The 9360-nt window shown below is 37.4% G+C and overlaps 1 non-coding gene across 1 annotated transcript; it reads right to left on the reverse strand.

Moving 5' to 3' along the window:
- Positions 1-8498: 8498 nt before the first annotated feature.
- Positions 8499-8640, reverse strand: LOC136321299 (small nucleolar RNA SNORA17). Its single transcript, XR_010728566.1, has one exon. It is a non-coding gene; the product is annotated as a small nucleolar RNA SNORA17 (small nucleolar RNA).
- Positions 8641-9360: the final 720 nt, after the last annotated feature.

The following is a 9360-nucleotide window of genomic DNA, read 5'->3' on the forward strand; positions in this document are numbered from 1 at the left end:
AAATAACCAGGCTTTCTACACACACACACACACACACACAGCAATACACAAACATGAGAGAGCAGAGACTCCCACATACATGGAGGTTCAGAGACAGGAAGTTAAAATAGATAGATATGGCATTCTGAACTGAGGATGAGGTAAGGTGCCTTGGCGCTTCAAAGAGTCATTGCAGGACAATAAGAAGAGTAGGTGATCAGTAATTAGGAGTTTTCTCTGCCCTATAGATAGGTCATGAAAAATTATTTCTAGTGATAACTCTTATGATGGGTAATGCCCCTCATTTAAGTTCTTCTAGGTAGCTAAATGGGTAGGGATTGGGAGCGCAGAAGCTTCTCTTGAGCCCACGGGGTCTCAGTTGCCTTTACTTAAAAATAATCTATACACTACAGAGGCACATCTTTGCATGACTCATTTTGAACCCCTGAGACACGCTCTCACAAACCTCACTTCTAGAACAGTGCCATATCATATATTCAGGAGGTAACTCTCACTCCAAGCTTCTCCTTGGGGAGCAATGGGTTTGAACCCCACATTTAGCACCACCACTTTTAAAGACTCCCATAGGAGGGACAGGCCCCTACAACATCTAGCTCTGTATGCCAGTGAGGCTCACTGCTCAGAAGGGGAACCAACAGGACTGCAGCAGATGAAGAGGTAGTCACTGTCAGGCCTACAGGCACGCCCTGCAGCTACACCCCGAGGACTCAGTGGAGAAGGAACAGACACACTGGTCCATTTCTCATCCTTTCCTTGAAATGGGTTCATCTGCATGCTCTGAAAACTGCTACCTGAGGGTCATGCTTCTAAATTGTCACAAATCTAGGGGCAGACAGGCCATAATATTTCTTGGGGATGATAAAGCTCATGAACTATTCTTCTGCTTTCTTTCTATAGCCCACCACAAGTTGCCAGTAGTATCATATTTCCCTAGAAGGATCTTAAAGCACTCCTATGCCCAGCTTTTGCAGATGCTGCCCAAGGGACAGATGCCCAGAACACCTGGTTTTGATGGCCAGTGTGGCTTCCATTCATGAGTCCCACTGGACCACAGCAATCAGAGAAGCAGTCCTTAACGAGCAAGAACATATTCTCCTCCTCCCACAGTTATACACCAGGGCCCCAGCACAGAGGGAGTAGTCAAAATGTTCATTGTTCAGTTTGTTCCTGGAAGGTACATCAGTACATACCTGCATCCTGAGGGCCCAGATTCCATTGCTCCTTCATCTGGGCACTGCATGCGATTCTGACCTTTGGAATACTGTCCAGTCCTGGCACACCCTCAACTGCTGGGAGGCGCTGAGACAAAGAAGGGACCTGGGATAATCACAGAGCTTTCAGATACAACCAGAGCTCAGGCCAGGCTGATTGACGAAATATGATACTACTGGCAACTTGTGGTGGGCTATAGAAAGAAAGCAGAGGAATAGTTCATGAGCTTTATCATTCCCAAGGAATATTATAGCCTGTCCCTAGATTTGTGATAATTTAGAAGTATGACCCTCAGGTAGCAGTTTTCAGAGCATGCAGATGAACCCATTTCAAGGAAAGGATGAGCAATGGACCAGTGTGTCTGTTCAGCTCCCACACAAGATGGACAGCCGCCTGTGAGAGAATGAAACTGGACACCTACCTTACATCATACACAAAAGTCAACTCAAAATGAATTAAAGGTTTGAATTTAACCTGAAACTGTAAAAATAGAAAAGAAAAGAAAAAAAAAAGATCTAAAGGATAGACTCTTTGACATCAGTCTTGGCAACAATTTTTTTTATTTGACACCAAAAGCAGAGGCAACAAAAGTAAAAATAAATAAACAAGTGGTACCTCATCAAAGAAATCTACCAACAAAATAAAAAGTTAACTTATAGAATAGTAGAAAATATTTGCAAATCACATAACCAATAAGGGGTTAATTTTAAAATAAACAAGAAACTTATATAACTTAATAATTTTTAAAAAATAACCAAAATTTTAAAATGAGCAAAATTTTTAAGGAGACATTTTTCTTTTTCTTATTTTTTTTTAAGTGGAAGGAGAGGATATAGAAAGACAAATTTCTGCATGAGCCCCAACCGAAATCTACCCAGAAATTTTGTCTGGGGCCAATGCTCAACTCAACCAAGCTATCCTCGGCACCCAGAGCCAGACACACCAATCAAGCCACTGACTGTGAGATGGGAAGAGAGAGAGTAGGAAAAGAGGGAGGTAAAGAGAAGCAGATGGTTGCTTCTTATGTGTGCCCTGACCAGGGACTGAACCCAGAACATCTGTACGCTAGGCCAACACTCTATCCACTGAGCCAACCGGCCAGGGCCCAGCATTTTTCTAAAGAGGACTTGCCAGCAGTTATATAAAAGGTGATTAACTTCACTAATGAGGGAGATAAGCATCAAACCCACAATGAGCTATCACCTCACACTTGTCTGATTGGCTATCATCAAAAAGACAAGACAACAAATGCTGGTGGGGATGTGGACAAAATGGAACCTTTGTTCCACTGTTCCACAATTGGTGAAAATGAAAACTGGTACCACCAGTATAGAAAACAGTATGGAGGTTCCTCAAGAAATTAAAGATAGAACTACCACATGATTCAATAATACAACTACTAGGTATATATTCAAAAAATAGCCTGACCTGTGGTGGCACAGTGGGATAAAGCTCTAACCTGGAACGCTGAGGTTGCCAGTTTGAAACCTTGGGCTTACCCGGTCAAGGCACATATGGGAGTTGATGCTTCCTGCTCCTCCGCTTTCTCTCTGTCTCTCTCTCCCCCCCCTCTAAAAATCAATAAATCAATTAATAAATAAAAAATAAAAATTATCAATACAGAAAGCTATCTCTCTTAAGAAAATGCTCATTTATCTCAAAAATACTAGCAAGAGAATATTTCAAAAGAAGAACTATAGTGTTGTCTTCAGCACAAAACAAAAGTAACAGCTTGAAAGAGCATAAATAGTATATCTGAATTATTTTAAAGGATATCTATAAATATGCCTGTGGAAAAAATATAATTTGTGTATGGGGATGATAAATCAAAACTAACCAGCACTTTTTATTCTGCAAAAGCCAAACAGACCAAAAAGTTGTAGTCTATATAATATATAGTAGCAAACAACTTGGAGAGCCATGAAAGGAACAATTGATTTTAGTTCCAAGACAGTCATCTACTATGTGGAGTGTTGAACTAAGAACACAGAGATTTCTGTGGATTTCTTTTACCCACTATTGTTGATACTGCCAAAGAAGCACTAACAGAGTACTGTTCTTTTTTCACAAAAATATATTTAAGTAAACTGGGTATTTTGTGTTGTGATAGTAATAAAATATAAACTAACTAGGATAGTAAACATTTCATTCCTAAAAATATCTGATACTTTGGAAAACAGTGCCATTTTGATTTTTATGTTTCTAACATTATTACCTTTATGCATCTACATTAATATTCTGTTAGAGTCATACCTAAATACTTAAAATGTATTACAATTTTTTTGTAGTTATGCCTCCCCTTCTAGGCTATGATATCTTAAAGGCAGAAGCCCTTTTGTCATGTTCATTTTAGAGCCTCTGGCATTTAGCTGAGTAGGTGTGAATAAATAAAACAAGAAAGCATAACTTGACTAAATAAAACAATGAAGATGTGAACTATCCTACTTGAGCAACCACAACCCACTGAGAAATGAGTGAATTGCATCTGTTGGGAAACCTATATTGAGCATCTACTCTATACAAGGCACTATGATTTGAGAAACAGAACAAAAATTATAATCCTTCCCATCAAGCTGTTTATACTTTAAGGAGAAAGAACATACATCCATTGAGAAGTTAGTAAATGGCAAGAAAAGGCTGGTTGTCTGCATATATTCTCTCATTAAATCTGTAAAATGAGTTTTGAAGTTATTATCCTTGTGATTACATATATTATTAAAATCAAAATGCAATATGAGGCTTTACCTATTCACTTCTCTGTGCACTTCCAAATTTTGAGGAAAATTATTTCTTTGTTTGAACTGAAAATCTGAAAGCTTTTCTTACACCAGAAACACTAGTACAGCAATCACATAGGGGACCGTCATTCCAAAATATCTGACCAATTTTACAGCTCCTGTTGGTTTGCGAGTTAGAAGTTCTAAAATTTTAGTAAACCAAATTATCTACTCCTTAACTATAAAAATTAAGAGAAGTGTATCATAAATATGTATCAAATGTTACTCTTTCTAAAGACCTGTTACTTGTTATTAATTTAAATATTAACGGCTGCCGCCCATTTAGTTAGTTTTTTAGCCAGCCACTTTGCCAACCACTCTACAGTAAACATCATATTTATCCTCTCAAAGATGATATGGCAGAGTGTTTATTAACCTCATGTTCAGATACAGTAATTGATGCACAAATTAATTTGCTAATGTTATACACCTAGGAAGAATGAAGATTTTTATCTGCCTAACTGAAAACTCTGTGCCTGATATCTCTATAAAGAGGAAAACATTAATAATTCTATCCCTATTTTATACATGGGGAAACTTATACATTGCAAAATCAAATGTTCCACAGGTTGGTAAGTAGAACATTTAGTTGTCCTTCTAACTCCAACCTTAGTTTGGTGGGATAGCCTACCAGTAAGCATAAAAGAATTACTATCTATACTTTACCTTTCAAAGAATGATAAATACTCAAGAAAAGCCAAGAGAATCATGATTACTAATGATCATTTTTATGAATACCTTTTTGGGGCTACCCAAGACATCCTTTAGAGCTCTCTGCAGGCAAGGGTACTTAACAAAAAATTGACAGTAATTATATATGAAGTAAGTTTAAAGTTGAGAAAAATTTTAATGGAATTCTCTATTGTACTCACATGCTCTTTGAGTATTCAAAGAAATTACTGCAACTATGCAAGCCATTTGTAATCAGTCCATTGAGTTTACCATCTGACAAAGTCTTTCCAGGATTTGAAGCATTAGAAGACTGTGAGATCTAACTCTGCATTAGAAACCATGTGAAAGCTAATACTTATGTGTCCCTCTTGTGTGTGTGGCTCTGTTTTTTACTAATTACCACAAGCACTTGTAGTACCATATTATCAAAAACAAAAATAAATTCACAAAGAATTTTTTCTCTCTTACCAAATCCTTGCGAATAAAAAGGTTTGATGAATGGAAGCTCCTTAAAATGTGAAGTGCCTTACTTCATTGTATCAAATTCTCTCTCTCTCTCTCTCTCTCTCTCTCTCTCTCATTTCTAGTGTTAGCCACCACATAATTAAAACCTAAACTATTTATGATATTTATATGTTATGAGGTGTCATGGTGCTAGCTATGACCTGAGTTGGCAAATGGGGAAAAACAACCAGTCAGGTTAGAAATTTTAGAAAGCCAAAATGATCAGTTGCAAATCCCTAGTAGGAATCATTCCCCTGTAGAAATCACAAGACCCTGACATGTGCTCCTATTATAGAGGAAAATCAACTCAAGATAGAGGCTAGCCAGCCAATCTTCTTTCTATTTCAGAGATATTTCTAAAATGGCTCAGGCCCTCAGGGATATTCAATTTAAGGTATAAAGAACTTCTTGGAAGAAATAGCCAAAATCACCACCTAGAGCAAAAAAGCAAAACACAGTAGTTAGGAAGAGACTTGAGACTCAGCTGACAAACAAGTGTTCCAGTTTCATGATTTAGTAGCTAGGGGGTTTGGGGAAATATACTCATTGTCTATGAGCCTCAGTTTCTTTATATAAAAAAGTAATACATATACAAAAAATTATTTTGCAGAGATGTAAAAATTAAATATAATGTGTACAAAGTATTCAGCATAATGTCTGTCAAAAACTAGCCTCTAAAATCATAGACTTTTTATTATAAAAGGGCATTCTGAATGTTCTTGGTAGATAAAATAATGTAAATCATGGTGACTAAAATGCAGTAATATTTAAAGGTGAATGAGATTATATAATAATAATTATTAAACCTGAAAATATATAACAAAACATATTCTTTTTTTTTTTAATTTTTTTTATTTATTTATTCATTTTAGAGAGGAGAGAGAAAGGAAGAGAGAGAGAGGAGAGAGAGAGACAGAGAGAGAAGGTGGGGAGGAGCTGGAAGCATCAACTCCCATATGTGCCTTGACCAGGCAAGCCCAGGGTTTTGAACCGGCGACCTCAGCATTTCCAGGTCGACGTTTTATCCACTGCGCCACCACAGGTCAGGCAAAACATATTCTATCTACAATGTAACCTTACTATCTTCCCAACAAAATGAGAATTTACAAATGTTCAATGGAAAAAACAGTAACTTGACAAGAAGTAACTTCTATAATGAAAAAAATGGATAGTTTAGGCAATGGGTATATGATATATATGGGGAAGAAACTCTGGAGTTAAATCATACTTAACTGTACATAGAGACAATAAATAGACTCATTAATACAGTCTGTTATTGCATATTCCAGATATATGCTTTTAGTAATTATTATTCCCTTTTTTCAACTTTGTAATTGAACTATTTGTAATAATTTTTTGACATTCAATTCAGCCATGTATTTATTCATAAATATTTTAGAGCATTCTGTATGCTCAATATTTGTCTAAGCATTGATGACCCAATGGTAAGAAAGGTAGGCAAATTTTCTATCTACATTAAGCCCAAATTCCAACCAATAACTAGAGAAGGTTTCTTGGCTTCTTGTCTTATTAATATATTACTAGCTTATTAATTGTTGTATTATCACAACAAATATTATACTCCTGATACTTGAAATACACAGTAGCCACAAAGAACTCTAATCCCTGTTCAGCAAATAAACATAAAATATCAATACACAGTTTCATATGCCAAATATAGTTGACAGTATAAATTTTAAGGGGGTAAGACAACGTGATTGATTTTTAAAAGGGTCATACGCATTAGTATATAATAGTTGACAGAATTTTTAAGAACATTTTATTTCAAAGGTCATAAAAGATATTTTCAGATAGATTTGTTGAAAATCTACCTTCTGAATGCATTCTATAATGAAAATCTTTCATATAAACATACACAATATATTACCAACTCATAAAATGATTATTGACTTGAATTGATATTAGCATGCTCTAGGGCCATAAGAAAAACATATAATGTTCTGAATTTCTTCTCTTTCAATTGGATACATATTGAAATTCAGTGAAATAAGAATGGTTTAGGTGTCTTGCATTATGCATAATGAAACCACTTGAGTCTGTGGTTTGATGGACTGATGAAATACTTTGTGACAGTTTGCTTCTTGACTTTGTCTCATGACTAAAGAAAAGTGACCCTCCATCTGATTCACAGAGATGACCTGAAGTTCAACTCATATCTAACAATGTCTATAAATATTGATATGAGATTTAGAATTAAATATTCCCAGAGTTAATACACATGTCAGAATATTGTATCTCTGATTTAATTGTATTTTGATATCCTTTATTTTAATGCAAATTATTGGTGCAATATATTATTTCATAGTTATATTAAAATCAATTCCAAGAAGCATATTTAAATTAAAAAAAAATCTAAAATGCATTCAAATTAAATTTTAGAAGTTTGACAATCGCAGACCTCAAAAACTGTAGAGAGCCACTGCAGCTGAGTGCGTCCCGTCTACATGAGGCTGGGAGCAGAGGAAGGGCCCTGCTCGACCTTGAGGGACCTGGCAGGGCAGGTCACTAAAACAACTTGGAGGCTGTTTGTGGCATTGGTTCTAAGAGCAGGGCCAGCTACTCTGAATAGAGTGTTGGACAGGCATAACACAATGAATAGAGTGTTGGACAGGCATAACAAAGGACCCAGGCTCAAAGCCCCAAAGACACTGCCAGCCCAAACTCTTTTTTTTTTTTTTTTGGTATTTTTCTGAAGCTGGAAACGGGGAGAGACAGTAAGACAGACTCCCGCATGCCCCCCACCAGGATCCACCCTGCACACCCACCAGGGGCGATGCTCTGCCCACCAGGGGGCGATGCTCTGCCCCTCCGGGGCGTCGCTCTGCCGCGACCAGAGCCACTCTAGCGCCTGGGGCAGAGGCCGAGGAGCCATCCCCAGCGCCCGGGCCATCTTTGCTCCAATGGAGCCTTGGCTGCGGGAGGGGAAGAGAGAGACAGAGAGGAAGGAGGGGGGGGGTGGAGAAGCAAATGGGCACTTCTCCTACGTGCCCTGGCCGGGAATCGAACCCGGGTCCCCCTGCACGCCAGGCCGACGCTCTACCACTGAGCCAACCGGCCAGGGCCCCAAACTCTATTTATGTCTCTATTTTCCTTAATCCTCTGTTGCACCCTCTCAGGTCTTCATTTCCCTGAGCAGGCCGTGCAAGAAACAATATTAAAGGGCTTGAAATTTTGTAATGCTTAGATAGATCAATGCTTTAGTATCTGTATTCTTATTTCAAATAAGTCCATCTAAGATATATCTTTAATTTTGTTTTGTTTTTGTTGGGGTTTTTTTTTTGGGGGGGGGTTGTTTGTTTGTTTGTTTTGACTGGTGTCAGACTATCATCAACCATCCAGCGTCCACGGCCAGGACGCCAGGCTAGCAGACACAAGCCTCTCTTCTCTCTGCCACCTGATGACGATGACGCAGACGTGGCCCCGCAGCTACGTCTGCAACGCCTCCAGGGGCAACTAGATCTTTAATTTTTAAAAACCTAAACACTAAACAGAATTATATAGAAATCTCTCAACTATTGAATAGTGCTAAGAGAAATCTAGTTTTTAAAAAGTTAATTTTTATTTTGCTTTGTGACATTCCTACAAACAAAATAAATGAAATGAAAAGATATTCCAAGGAAATGTATGAAAATCGGAAAGAAGATATATTGATTTCAACTAAAATATGAACTTTTAAAAAATTGGCTTCATTAATTTGTCTTGATTACCTGTTTTTTTTATTACTTATTTAATAGAAACCCAAACCTTCATGAGTTCATCTATCTGCCTTTTCAGTGACTGCATCTGCACAGCTAAGTACTGCTCAATCCGAAAAAGTATGACTACAAATTATTTAAACAGGACCCTAGCAATTTTCAAATAAAGTGACTTTCTTTCTTTGTAAAACAGCACTGTTCCTGGACCCACCAGTAGTAGATTGATGGTAATCCCTAATAAAATATACTCCACCATCCACTATCTATACACATAACTACTGAATTCTAGTATGCATGTAAGTGGTCTCAGGATTATTTAGTCGTATCAACCAGAGCATTGTGTTTATGGTCAACTCTTTTTTCTTTAGTCTTATAGCCTTTACGCATTTACGCACTTCCAAAGTTAACTTGGATCAGCACATTTTTCCACTACCACTTCACTGATGTTATTTCATACATTTGCAGTATTGCTAGATTCT

Source organism: Saccopteryx bilineata, chromosome 1 (assembly GCF_036850765.1).
Source record: "Saccopteryx bilineata isolate mSacBil1 chromosome 1, mSacBil1_pri_phased_curated, whole genome shotgun sequence".
Taxonomy (NCBI): Eukaryota; Metazoa; Chordata; class Mammalia; order Chiroptera; family Emballonuridae; genus Saccopteryx; species Saccopteryx bilineata.